Source organism: Ovis canadensis, chromosome 10 (assembly GCF_042477335.2).
Source record: "Ovis canadensis isolate MfBH-ARS-UI-01 breed Bighorn chromosome 10, ARS-UI_OviCan_v2, whole genome shotgun sequence".
Classification (NCBI taxonomy): domain Eukaryota; kingdom Metazoa; phylum Chordata; class Mammalia; order Artiodactyla; family Bovidae; genus Ovis; species Ovis canadensis.
The window spans coordinates 28,452,406-28,467,347 of record NC_091254.1 but is presented as its reverse complement, the minus strand read 5'-3'; positions in this window follow the sequence as shown (position 1 = coordinate 28,467,347).

Below are 14,942 nucleotides of genomic sequence, written 5' to 3'. Positions count from 1 at the left end.
TAATTAATTAGATGATGTATTCCAAAAGCAAAATCAGAGTTAATGTGATAAATCATCTTAAAAAGCTCTCTGGCATAACAATCATATAAGAATCAGAATAAAACACTTAAATTACAGATATTTGCCAGCATTGCTCAGTCACGTAGCACAAGGTAATTTAGAGGAAGTGATAATGCACTGCCCATCTAAGATACATTTTCAAATTTCTCTTGTCCAAAACATTTACGTCAAGACATACCATGCACCTCATCTAGTTACTCTCTGTGACATTTTTTTATGTAGAATAGAAATTTGTAATCCCTGTACTCATATCGGAGAAGCTTCCTCAAGGTGCTCTCAGGACTTATTTCTCCTTGATTCCATAGTGCCACATTGTGTGTGTGATACAGGAGAAATGTAACAATCCTGCAGAACCAGTTATTTTGTCTTCAGGGACTGCTGCTGCTGCTAAGTTGCTTCAGTCGTGTCCGACTCTGTGCGACCCCACAGTGTTAACTAATTCATGCCCAGTCAGCCAGCCAGAGGTATCCCTGGGCTGGAAACACTACACAGCTCTCTCCTCAGCCATCTTTCCACGCGGACAGTGTACAGCCATTGCCAAGTGTCTGTCGTTCCTTAGAGGGATACTGCTCTGAGGACGCCTCCGTCCGTTGGATGTGATATTGACTTGGTTGGGAAGTTAGAAAATGTTGCTATTTTATCTGTGGTTCATACAAGTTTATATAAAGCACTCAATTCTCAAAAGAGTCCATTCTTTTTCTAATCTTTCACCAATTTAGATTATTCATCCTCTATGCCTTTCAATCTCAATTAATCTGCCAGTGTAATTACTCATGCACCGTTTCCTAATAATTAGTCTAATTCTCTCACTTTTCTTTCTCTTTCCATTAGAAAATGCCATCTCCACCTTCAGAGCTTTCCTTTCCTCACTCCCTGCACAGCTCCAGTTGCATCATCTTTAAGCTCCAATTCCCATTTTTGTTGTAACTCAAAGTTTAATTCACTGGCCTAAATACAGATCCTGAACGTTGAAGACAATCTTTTAATTTGCAACAGTCTTATGCAGGAGGTGCCATCTTTACTTTGAAATGCGTCACAGAGATAAATTTTCTGCGAAACACTGCATAGTAGACACAGTCAGTGCTCTGCCCAGATCCTCTCAGATCTTTTTTTGAAATCCTGTTGAGCACCCCTCTCCCAAGTGAGCCATAATTTTACCTCCACTAGCTCTCACCTAATACTGTCTGTGGGAGGTTTGCTACCCTCAAAAGGACTTTGCCCAATACAACAGCCTCACTTGGCTTCTTTCTTCTTTCCATTCTTGCAACCCTTACCAGTTTCTCCTGGGAGAACTTCACTAATAAATTACTTGCTCAGAGTCTGCTTCTGGGGATCCCAAACTAAGTCACCTTGCAAAAATAATTACACACTGAAATCTCTATTTTCAAGAGACGAGTATTACTTTACTCCTGTTCCTCACTGCAGGTCAGTTCTGCTTCCAGCCACAGCAGCAACAAAAAATAATAATAACTTTTTAAAAAGTAAGAAACTTAGCACCTTTGAAATCTAATCACTATTCCATTTAGTATAATTTAGTATTTGTATTTAAGTTAAAAAGGCAAGCCAAAAGGCACGAACTTTACTCCAGATATTTAGTACAACAGGAAAAATACCATGAGCCTTCAAGCACACTCAATCAGTTACTGTTTTGTACAGTCATCCTGTTTCTTTTTTCTTTCAAAGATCCTTCCGAATCTTATCCATTTCTTAAAATTAGCTGTTCTCCCTTTTAATCATTCATTATTTCACTACAGCTCAAAACACTACAGTAATAGCCTGCTGCAGATCAAGAGTAATTAGCTCAAAATATTACAAAGAAACGTGGGTCTAGAAGACAGAACATTGTAAAGAGTCAGAGTCATAGCACTTGTCATCATGGCTTCAGAAAATTTACAGTCATTGTAAAAGTATTTATTGCTAAGGGTATTTTATAATGTCTTTGTGATTTTTTTTTTTACTTTAGAAACACTGAACAATGTAAAATTAGTGACAAAAAACAATCATTACTGTTGTAAAATGGTTTTAACCTAGGCTAAAGTAAATTTTAGACTTTTTGCTCTGGGCCTCCAAACACTTACAAACATTAATATTGCTAGTCCTCAAAACTTTTAAGCTGATGTAAATAATTTAAAACTCTGCAAAATGTCAGATATTTATGGAAGTAGGGCCCAGTGGTATGAACAAAATTTGAACAATGGCTTTCATTTTGTAACATAATATTAAAAAGAAGCTGACTGGTATGAGTCAGAACCAGCTGATGATGACAAAGAAAAAATTTTATATTCTACCTTACATATATATATATATATATATATATATATATATATGTAAGGCTCAAATACAACATAAAACATCCGTGATAGAAGCATAAACCAAGCCCTGTGGAAACACAAAATAAGGTGCAATTATTTACAGATGAGGGTAGGAGAGTTTAAAAGAAGAGGTGACATTTGAGATGGACTGCAAAGGAGTTATTAAGTTCTCATGATTGTTTTCACTCATCACACTCTGAAAGTTTCTGTTTTATTCTGTTTTTGCATTTCCATTAGCAAGCAAATATCTGGCCTGCATAATAGATGCTCAGCTTTACGTTGAATGAATTAGTGAATAAAATGATCGACCATTACTCTTGTGACCAGTATCTCCCAATATCCCTATTTTCAGTCGCTCCCACCTCTAATCTTATGGTTAATATTAGTGCTTGAGTTATCATCTTTGAGTAAAAACTGAGCATGAAACACTTCTTCTAAAAAAACGAAGAAAACCTTTCCAAAACACAAAATCCATTTTAGGACTTAACAGTAAACACTTAAAAATCTGTCCCAACCTGTCTATTAATCCACTCGTCAATTTTTGTTTTCTGCTCTGCTTGACAATGAACCCCATATTCCAGTGAAAGGAAAATTCTAACTCTTCCGTAGGCACATATTTTCACATATTCCCTTTGCCTCAAGTTCTGTCACCTATGAGTCGATTCTAATACAGCCTCAGAACCAAGCTCAGCTACTATAGAGCTTGAACTACATTTAAACACATGGACACCGATGGCTGATTCATAGGAATGTATGGCAAAAACCACCAAAATATTGCACAGTAATTAGCCTCCAATTAAAATAAATTAAAAAAGGAAAATAAAATAAAATGCCTCAGTTTCTCTGCAATGAACTTAGAAGTATTTCTGTACAATAGCTTAGAAGTACTAAGAAATCTACATCATGATTTCTGACTAAAAATAGATATTGGTTTACAATTTAGAGAACTTATGTAGAGTTCCTTGTTTAAAATAGGTTAAAATAACTTTAAGCTTTTAAATGATGACGAAGAAAAAATTTTATATTCTACCTTACATATATATATATATATATATATATATATATAATGCTCAAATACAACATAAAACATCCGTGATAGAAGCATAAACCAAGCCCTGTGGAAACACAAAATAAGGTGCAATTATTTACAGATGAGGGTAGAAGAGTTTAAAAGAAGAGGTGACATTTGAGATGGACTGCAAAGGAGTTATTAAGTTATTAAGTTGGGCTTAATTATGGAGAGTCCAGCATGGAATCATTTGATTGACACTGAACGATTCCAAATAACAGATAATTCATTTATAATTTATAAAAGAACATGAAAATTACTTCCAAAATTTACTTTTATGGTTTTAAGCCAAAATATGTGACTATTTATTAAGACCAAAACTTTTCTTTAAACAGTTTTCTAGAAAATGAAATGAAACTTTTAGGTAACCCTAATGAAAATAAACATGTTTAACAAGCCTTATGGCAGAAAGTGAAGAGGAACTAAAGAGCTTCTTGATGACAGTGAAAGAGGAGAGTGAAAAAGTTGACTTAAAGCTCAACATTCAGAAAACGAAGATCTGGTCCCATCACTTCATGGGAAATAGATGGGGAGATAGTGGAAACAGTGTCAGACTTTATTTTTGGGGGCTCCAAAATCACTGCAGATGGTGACTGCAGCCATGAAATTAAAAGACGCTAACTCCTTGGAAGGAAAGTTATGACCAACCTAGATAGGATATTGAAAAGCAGAGACATTACTTTGCCAACAAAGGTGCATCTAGTCAAGGCTATGGTTTTTCCAGTGGTCATGTGTGGCTGTGAGTTGGACTGTGAAGAAAGCTGAGCGATGAGGAATTGATGCTTGTGAACTGTGGTGCTGGAAAAGACTCTTGAGAGTCCCTTGGACTGCAAGGAGATCCAACCAGTCCATTCTGAAGGAGATCAGCCCTGGGATTTCTTTGGAAGCAATGATGCTAAAGCTGAAACTCCAGTACTTGGGCCACCTCATGGGAAGAGCTGACTCATTGGAAAAGATTCTGATGCTGGGAGGGATTGGGAGCAGGAGGAGAAGGGGAAGACAGAGGATGAGATGACTCGATGGATGTGAGTTTGAGTGAATTCTGGAAGTTGGTGATGGACAGGGAGGCCTGGTGTGCTGCGATTCATGGGGTCGCAAAGAGTGGGACACGACTGAGCGACTGAACTGAACTGAACTGAACTGAACAAGCCACAAGAAATATGCTTTTGTGTTCTTCAATTATAAACAGTTTGCACCATGCTTTTTAAAAGAGTTTTATGTATTGAAAAATTGTATAAAATACTCCATATTTTAAAGAAGAAATCTGTAAAAGTTTCATGAAAATATAAACAAGGGGCCTGTATGGAAATAGAAAATCTTTCTTAAAAATGGAAACCATAACATTTCTCTGAATGGAATATCATATATTACTTATAAATATAATGCCTATTCAGGATGATTTGGGGCAATTTCACTTTGTTTTATTGTTTCTATATGGGTTATGCATAATTATGGAGTTTAACCATATTTGTAATATATTTTTTCAATGACACACTTTATAGCTTTCCTAATTACATCTGTAGCACAATCATTTTCAGAAAACCAGCTTTCCATGTCTATTATATTATTCTTTATATCAAATAACCTCTCTTTTAATCATTTTCAAATATCCTTTGCTTTTCCCCCCTTGAATGGCAATCTTCCACAAGCTGATGGCATGGGAGTTTTGAGTGCTTTTCTGTTTTGGGATCAGAAGTATCCTTAACCATGCTTATTAGGCCTTCAAGAGTGCTAATTTTCTTGTAGAAAGGGGGTTTTGAACTTTCATTAGGGTGTTTCCCAGATACTTTCATTTCAGCTATACCTTAGTATAATTATGGCTGCTTTAACTAGGGCTGTTTGAGAACAGCACTGAGTAGCTGATAAATAAATAACCACAGTAACATAGTTTAACATCCCATATACCAAAGGACAATGTGTATTCTGTGATATTAACTATTGTAATTGCTAATACATCACAATTTAGGCAAATAAATTCAAAGAAAACCAAAGTCCTTGAAATTGTAAGCATTCTTTGAATCTGAATAAAAATTGCAGCAGTATTTGATATGATGGACCCTGGAATGGAGTGAATTAGAAAAATGAAAAGCCAAATATACCTTATTAAAAAACAATGATAAAAAAGACCTTATTAATATGAATATTACTGAGTATAAATTTGCTGAATGAATTAAGAGGAAATGTAGATTGTAAAAATTAGGAGATATATATTCTAATTATGTAGTTTTTAAAGTGGTTATGAATTTGGTTTCAAAGAACTGGGAATATGAAGCTCATGTCTAGCCCGAGAATTGTTTTCTCTGAGCTAAATACTCCCAGTTCTTTTGTAGCAGCTCATGGGACTTTAGTTCGTGCTCCTCCACCATCTTAGTCACCTCCCTCTGGGCGTACTCTGCCCTGACATTGTCCCATGAAAGATGTAAAACAGAAAACGACACATAAGGTGTAGTCTGACTAGTCCTTGTAGAAGAGCCCTATTTCATCCCATTCTTGGGGCTCAGTTTTCTGTTAATGCAACTTAAGTTTACAGAGGCTTTTATGGTAGCCATATATTATATTGATCACTTACATTGAGCTCATTCCCAAACCTGAGAGAGAGCAATGCACACTCATTCCGATTTCTCAACATCTTACCAACTCCTATTTTGTTTTTATAATTAGATATAAAGTGATGGATATAAAATGATAGATATAAATTGATATCTCACTTTGGTTTTGAGATGTGCTTCCCTAATGATTAGTGATGTTTAATCATTTGATTATTGGCCATTTGTATATCTTCTTTGGAGAAATGTGTACTCAAATCCTTTCTCCATTTTTAAGTGGGTTTTTATTTTTGTCATTTATATATTCTAGATAGTAATTGTTTATCATATATGTATTTATAAATATTTTCCCACTCCATGAATTTCCTTTCTGCTCTGTTGAGTACATCCTTTGATATGCAGAAAATTTTGATGAAAGCCTTTTATTTAGTTTTTCTTTTTGATTGTGCTTTTGTGTCATACCGCTAAAATTCTTGCCAAATCCAGTGTCATGAAGCTTTTCCTTTTTGTTTTTCTAAGAGTTTTGTTGTTTGGATTCTTACATTTAGGTCTTTCATGTGTTTTGTGTTAATTTTGTGCATAATAGAAGGTACGGGTCCAACATCATTCCTTTGTGTGTGGATATCTGGAGTTCTAGCTCTATGTGCTGAAAAGACTGTCCTCTCTCCATTGGATGGTCTTGGCACTCTTGTCAAAAATTGTTTGACCACACATGGGAGGGTTTATTTCTGGGCTCTGTGTTTTATTTCATTGGTCAACATATCTATCTCAATGACAGAAGAATATTTTATTTGTGACACAAGTAGCAAATATTTATTCTAGTTTATTGTTTGTCCTTTTAAAAAAATTGATTAATTTATTTTAATTGGAGGCTAATTACAATATTGTAGTGGTTTTTGCCAAACATCGACACGAATCAGCCTCGGGTGCACATGTGTTCCCCATTCAGAAACCCCCTCCCACCTCCCTCCCTATCCCAACCCTCACGGTCATCCCAGTGCACCAGCCCTGAGCTTGTCTTTTTACTTTGCTTATAGTATGTTTTTCCATGCAAATATCATTTCATTTTTATGTAAATTTATCAATTTTTTTATTACTTCTATATTTGGTGTCACAGGACAGTTTTACCTGTACCTAACTTATAAAGGAACATACCTATGTTTTCTTCTAGTACATGAATAATACTATAACATTTTCAGAGAAAAAGATTGACTCCTTTCCTCAAATGATAAAAAAACAAGTTGAGGAAAGACTATACAAAGACTGTTGTCCAAGTTAGCATGGAATCCTTTGTTCAATAATAATGATGACAACACCATCATGATGATGCCAGCTGACTATCTAATGGCTTCATATTCTGTACAAGGCCCTCTAGGAGATTTTTACATACAGTTAAGTATAGGGACAGTAGAAAAATACAGTTGTTAAGAGCTTTAACTTTACAGTTATATAAACTTGAGTTCTGATACCTGTTTTACTAGATTTTACTAGTCCAAGCTATTACCCATTTGTGGTATGATTAGGGGCAAGTTTCTTACATTCATTAAGTCTCAGTTTTAAAATCTATAGAATGGGAATAATAATACTATTTGCTTCATGAAGTTGTTGTAGGCTACATAAGATAATGCATATAAAGTCCTTAGTGATTAGAATGAAATATTCAGTAAATACTAACTATTGTTAATATAATTAGTATTACTATTACTTAATAAAAGTCTCAATTTATGAATGAAATAACTGAAGCAGTGGAAAGTTAGATGAAATCATTTAACTAGTATGTGTCAGATTTTGGACTCAAATGTAACCTGTGATCTGACTTTACTCCAGAGCTCCCATTCCTCACTACATCAGTAGGAGTGTTAATTTTAGAGGACCTTAGTTATTAAGAGAGATCTCTTCTGATTGGAAACTGGTGATCATATAAGAAACAGTTTACAAAACCGCATTGCATGACCCCATGACCTTTGCCTCTTTTTCCACAGTCAGATAGGAAGTGATCAGAATTTTAGAGCTGAGAATTTGAGACTGGGAGGGTGTCGCTGGATTGAATAGTTACAATCTTACAGTTGATCTTTGAGCCAGAAAACGGCATACAGGGTTAAGGAGTGAATATATTCCAGCAGCCACAGAGCTCCCACGGTGGCTAAGATTAGAGGCTTTCTGGCGCAGAGGAGCAGTTAGGAGAAGCCTTAGCAAGGAGGCAGAGGATGGATCATGTAGAACATTTATTCCCCATGACTCATATTTCCATAAAGGGAAGAGAATGCCCAATCTACTCTCCAGGAATGGAAAATTATGGCAGGAATGTTTTCAGCTAATCTCTGATCTTCCACTTGTCCCAGTAGATGAATGACTTACCTTTTGTTGATTTGGAATCATGCTTAGCCCCTGATCCTTTTTCTTGTAAGCCAGACTGCAAAGCAAGTGCAGAGAGGGCGCATTCTAGTCTGCTATTACAAGAGAAAATCCAATTTAATAAAATTATTAGCCTAAATATCTAAAGATACATTTACCAATCAGCTTTATCAGTAGTAAAGTCAACGTTCTGAGGTCTGTCCAAATGTGAAGGGGGAAGATAGGAGTGCATTGGGAGTTAGCAGTAAGCAGAAATTGAAGCCAGTAGGCAGTCCATGGGGTCACGAAGAGTCAGACACGACTGAGCGACTTCCCTTTCACTTTTCACTTTCATGCGTTGGAGAAGGAAGTGGCAACCCATTCCAGTGTTCTTGCTTAGAGAATCCCAGGGACGGAGGAGCCTGATGGGCTGCCATCTATGGGGTCGCACAGAGTCGGACACGACTGAAGTGACTTAGCAGCAGCAGCAGGTGGCTAGCTTCAGTAAGTTCTAGTAGCAGTGACACAGGCAGCATCTTGGCTTCCCAGGAGGCTCGGAGGTAAAGAATTCGCCTGCAGAGCAGGAACCACGGGAAATGTGGATTCGATTCCTGGATTGATCAGGACAATCCTCTGGAGGAGGGCATGGCAGCCCCACTTCAGTATTCTTGCCTGGAGCATCCCTTGCACAGAGGAGCCTGGCAGGCTATAGTCCATAGGGCTGCAAAGAGTCAGACATGACTGAGTGAGGTGACTGAGCATGCACACACACAGGCAGCATCTAGTTCTGGTAGGAGCACCTGACCTAGAGATTCAAAACTAAATCTAAAGGGTGATAGTTGCTCCCTTGTCACTAGTTTTGTCATAGAATCTAAGCACAAGCTTACTACCCCTTAGGACTGGGATTTGTGGCCCTAGATATGAGGACCAGAGGGATGCCACACATCCAACTCAAGAAGTGGATAAATTGAGATAGCATATGTTGACCGTTCTATAGAAATACAAGATGACTTACAGGGTAACTAAAAGGGTGACCAGGCTTGCAGGGCTCTTGAAAAGGGCAGCTTTGAAGATAGAGAGTGAAATCTGATTCATGGATGCTAATCCTGGAAGTCAGGAGGGTACAGGTTCCAGGGCAGAAAGGACGGGAGTAGCCTTGAGAAGAAAGAGCACTCCTGAATCAGGATGGAAAAAAAAAAGAATAAAGGAATAGGACAATTGGAAGAAAATGGGAAATCAAAGGAGTTCTCGATTATTGGGCAGAGGGTAAGGAAACAGCTGAGGGTGAGAGTGCAGGGTTAGCACATTAGAGGAAACAGGGAATTATGTGAGCTGCCAAAAATCTAGAAAGAAAGGGATGGGCTCTAATCATCTAAATGGCGCTGAAGAGGGTGAATCCATGGTTGCTGTAAATCCGCGGTGAACCTACTATTTGCAGCTTGGCAGTGTTTATGCAGCGAAGTTCTCTGGTCCAGGGTCAGCAAGCATAGCGAAAGATGGGATGGAAATTGGATTAAATAAATTCAGTATGTCAAACACTTTTTAATTTTCTTAAAAAATTACGGACTTTTACCAGAGGGACGTCATTTTAAATGTCTCTTCTCTCCATTTGCTAGTATAGTGATAAATAGAAAAGTTGTAAAAAAGAAGGTTGAACTCATACCTGGAAAGTAGTTTGCGTGACTTGTTGGTTAATTTTAAAGTTAAATTTGACATCTCAGATTACAAGTGGAGTGCTAATATTTATGGGATACCTAAGAAATGCTCAATATTTGCTAGGGCACCACACAAATATGTAACTTGATTTAATTAAGCATTCCAAGGTTCTGGATCATTTATTCAAGAGTTGTACATCTACTAACTGCATCTCTCTGCAATGTAATATAAAGTACAATGCATAATCCTTTTTCTCCTTTATCTTATACCCAAGTGTGCCTTCCAGTAAGATATGAAACAGATGAATCAGTTCAGCAACACTGGAAGAGTAATTATAATGAACTACCAACGTATTTTACAAATTTCCAGAGGAATGAACAATATGAACTATCTTTGGGATGATGAATAGGATTTGGATGAAAAGGAAAGGAAAAAACTTGGATATTTGAAATTACAGCCATTGTGTGCTGGGATACCCATAGCACACAGGTCTAATTACTATGGGGGAGAGAGTGAAAGAGCATATTTGAATCGGATATACTGACCTTGAGGCTGGGTAGGGTTGGGAGGGCTGCTTCATGGAGGGAGAGAAGAGAACCACATCTCTGAGCATCTGTCTACATCACTGGCTTCTCTGCTGGATCTAAGTCTCTAGGTTGTTTGGCTGTGGAGGAGTCATTACTATGGTATGTTATCCACATAGTGTTCTGTGAATATTATAACTTATCATAAATCCAGCATAATGATTTTCAAAACATGAAGTTTATATATGTCAGTGTTCTCTGTCATTATTAAGTAAGTCCCTCTCCTGCAAGCAGTCCTCAGCCAACCAACTCAGCAGTCTAAGTTAAATTCAGTTCAGTTCAGTTCAGTCACTCAGTCGTGTCCGACTCTTTGCGACCCCATGAATCCCAGCACACCAGGCCTCCCTGTCTATCACCAACTCCGGGAGTTCACTCAGACCCACGTCCATAGAGTCAGTGATGCTATCCAGCCATCTCATCCTCTGTCGTCCCCTTCTCCTCCTGCCCCCAATCCCTCCCAGCATCAGAGTCTTTTCCAATGAGTCAACTCTTCACATGAGGTGGCCCAAGTACTGGAGTTTCAGCTTTAGCATCATTCCTTCCAAAGAAATCCCAGGGCTGATCTCCTTCAGAATGGACTGGTTGGATCTCCTTGTAGTCCAAGGGACCCTCAAGAGTCTTCTCCAACACCACAGTTCAAAAGCATCAATTCTTCAGCGCTCAACTTTCTTCACAGTCCAACTCTCACATCCATACATGACCACTGGAAAAACTATAGCCTTGACTAGACACACTTTTGTTGGCAAAGTAATGTCTCTGCTTTTCAATATGCTGTCTAGGTTGGTCATAACTTTTCTTCCAAGGAGTAAGCGTCTTTTAATTTCATGGCTGCAGTCACCATCTGCAGTGATTTTGGGACCCCCCCCAAAATAAAGTCTGACACTGTTTCCACTGTTTCCCCATCTATTTCCCATGAACTGATGGGACCAGATGCCATGATCTTAATTTTCTGAATGTGGAGCTTTAAGCCAACTTTTTCACTCTCCACTTTCACTTTCATCAAGAGGCTTTTTAGTTCCTCTTCACTTTCTGCCATAAGGGTGGTGTTATCTGCATATCTGAGATTATTGATATTTCTCCCGGCAATCTTGATTCCAGCTTGTGCTTCTTCCAGCCCAGCATTTCTCATGATGTACTCTGCATATAAGTTAAATAAGCAGGGTGACAATATACAGCCTTGACGTACTCCTTTTCCTATTTGGAACCAGTCTGTTGTTCCATGTCCAGTTCTAACTGTTGCTTCCTGACCTGCATACAGGTTTCTCAAGAGGCAGGTCAGGTGGTCTGGTATTCCCATCTCTTTCAGAATTTTCCATAGTTTATTGTGATCTACACAGTCAAAGGCTTTGGCATAGTCAATAAAGCAGAAATAGATGTTTTTCTGGAACTCTCTTGCTTTTTCCATGATCCAGCAGACGTTGGCAGTTTGATCTCTGCCTCTGCCTTTTCTAAAACCAGCTTGCACATCTGGAAGTTCACAGTTCACGTATTGCTGAAGCCTGGCTTGGAGAATTTTGAGCATTCCTTTACTAGCGTGTGAGTTTGAGCATTCTTTGGCATTGCCTTTCTTTGGGATAAGTTAAATTGAAAACTAACAATTTTGGAGCAAGCCACAAGGCCTTTAAGCAACCTACACTTTTTTCTTTTTAAAGTCTCAAAATATACCAAATAAATACAAAGAGGTAGCAATTTAAATTTTCTGATTTCTCCCTTAAAGTAAAAAACTAAGCCCAGATATTTTTCTTCGTTATAGCTCTAAAACCAGCTAGTAGGTTGATGCCATTTTATCCTATCTCTGGAAAGTAAATTGTTTATATGATATCACTTATATGTGGAATCTAAAAATAATACAAATAAACTTATTTACAAAACAGAACAGACTCACAGATGTTAGAAAACAAACAGTTACCAAAGGAGTAACTGTTAGGGGAGGGATGAACGTGAAGTGTAGGATTAACAGATAAACAACACTATGTATAACCTAGATAAACAACAAGGATTTATTGTATAGCACAGGGAACTACATTCAATATACTGTAAAAATCTCTAATGGAAAGAATCAGAAAAAAATATGTGCAACTGATTTAGTTTGCTATACACCTGAAACTAACATAATATTATAAATCGACTATACTTCCATTTTTAAAAGAAAGTAAATTTTTATTTTAACAAATGTTTGAACAAAACTTGCTGGAATATATCATATAACCCCCAAACCTATAGCAGATCATGTATAACACCAGGCTGACTCTGAATCAGAAAGCCCCAGACAGTTGCATGAATTCTAAGGTATCTCAGGAGTCAATTTAGTTACAGAACTCATAGCTGAGCAGGGAAGTTGAGTTGCGTCACTCAGTCATGTCCAACTCTTTGCAACTCCATGGACTGCAGCACAGCAGACCTCTCTGTCCATCACCAATTCCCAGAGTTTACTCAAACTCATGTCCATTGAGTCGGTGATGCCATCCAACCATCTCTTCCTCTGTCGTCCCCTTCTCCTCCCACCTTCACTCTTTCCCAGCATCAGAGTCTTTTCCAATGAGTCAGTTCTTTGCATCAGGTGGCCAAAGTATTAGAGTTTCAGCTTCATCATCAGTCCTTCCAATAAATATTCAGGACTGATCTCCTTTAGGATGGACTGGTTGGATCTCCTTGCAGTCCAAGAGACTCTCAAGAGTCTTCTCCAACACCACAGTTCAAAAGCATCAATTCTTCGGTGCTCAGCTTTCTTTATAGTCCAACTCTCACATTCATACATGACCATTGGAAAAACCATAGCCTTGACTAGACAGACCTTTGCTGACAAAGTAATGTCTCTGCTTTTTAATATGCCATCTAGGTTGGTCATAACTTTCCTTCCAAGGAGACAAGACTGTCTTTTGAAATCAAAATTAAAAGACTGTCTTGTCTTCAGGCAGGCATAAATGTAACTCTAATTCCCTGCTTACAATAAGACTTCTCTTCTCTCAGCTGGGTGCCAGGATTAAGAAGTGCAGGCTGCTTCTACTGCTGTCTTCTTCCAAACTCCAACTCGCAACATGACGACCTCCTCTCCACACACCAAGGTCAAGGAGGAGGGCTGAGAGGAAAGATTAAAAGCCTATGTGCTTAGCTTTGCTGTTTGTCTTCTGTCAGATGTGTGTCTAGGTGTGTGTGCTCATGACTTAAATCCCTCCCAGTCAGGGACCTCTAGTCTGCACCATTCTCTCGTAGAATAGCTTCCATATGGCCTCCTACCATCCCCTGCAGCTCACAGCCTCTGTTGTGCGCCCACAGTCTCCTCATGCTGGGATCCTTCCACTTCAACGGGCAGCCTCATGAGCAGGCTCAAACCTGGCACCTCTCTGGTGTCCACTGGTTGTGATGTGCAAAGTCCGGGAATGATGAGACATTTGGGGGGACAAGGAGGCTTCCAAGAGAAGCAGGAAATTAAGATTTCCTCCAGGCAGGAGTGATGGGAAGTCTGGAGTCAGAAATTAAGGTGCATTTTAGAAAGTAAATAGCTATTTTTCGCACAGTTGTGTTTGTGGTTTGAGAGTCATACCTGCTAAATCAGTAAGTATCCTCTAGAATATTGTCCCTGGATTTATGTGTCACATGGCCCTGTGCTATGCTTTAGTTGCTCAGCTGTGTCTGACTCTTTGTGACCCCATGGACTGTAGCCCACCAGCTTCGTCTGTCCATGGGGATTCCTCAGGCAAGAATACTGGAATGTGTTGCCATGCCCTCCTCCATGGGATTTTCCCAACCCAGGGATCGAATCCAGATCTCCTGAACTGCAAGCGGATTCTTTACCATCTGAGCTACCAGGGAAGCCCAAGAACACTGGAGTGGGTAGTCTATCCCTTCTCCAGGGGATCTTCCTGACTCAGGAATCAACCCGGGGTCTCCTGCACTGCAGGCGGATTCTTTACCAGCTGAGCTACCAGGGAAGCAATGATCTAGTAATGTAGGCCAGCGTTTTGCTCACTGAAACAAATTTTCTTGGAATGGTTGAAGAGGCAAAGTCAACTGCCATTATCTTATAGGAGGCTGAAGGAATGATTTACTCCGTGATCAATGTGTAACCATGTAAATCATGGTATCCAATGAGGAGTGCCTTCTGGTTTCTCATTCAAAATTTTACAGACATTGATAGTTTTCTTTAGTAGAACAATGTGAAGAAAGAGATTCCTTTCCCTCCTCTCTTCCCCTTCATCCTCCCTCTTTCTTCTTTTGTCAGTTGATCGATAGTAGCCAAAAGCCACAAGTCACTGCTAATTGCTAATTGTCACAAAGCTGGCTTCTTTTCACTCTCTCCTTTCTAGATTTTAGCTTGTCCTTGTTGTGGCAGCAGGGGACCATCATGTTCTGACAATTTGCTATTCTTTTGATCTTCTCT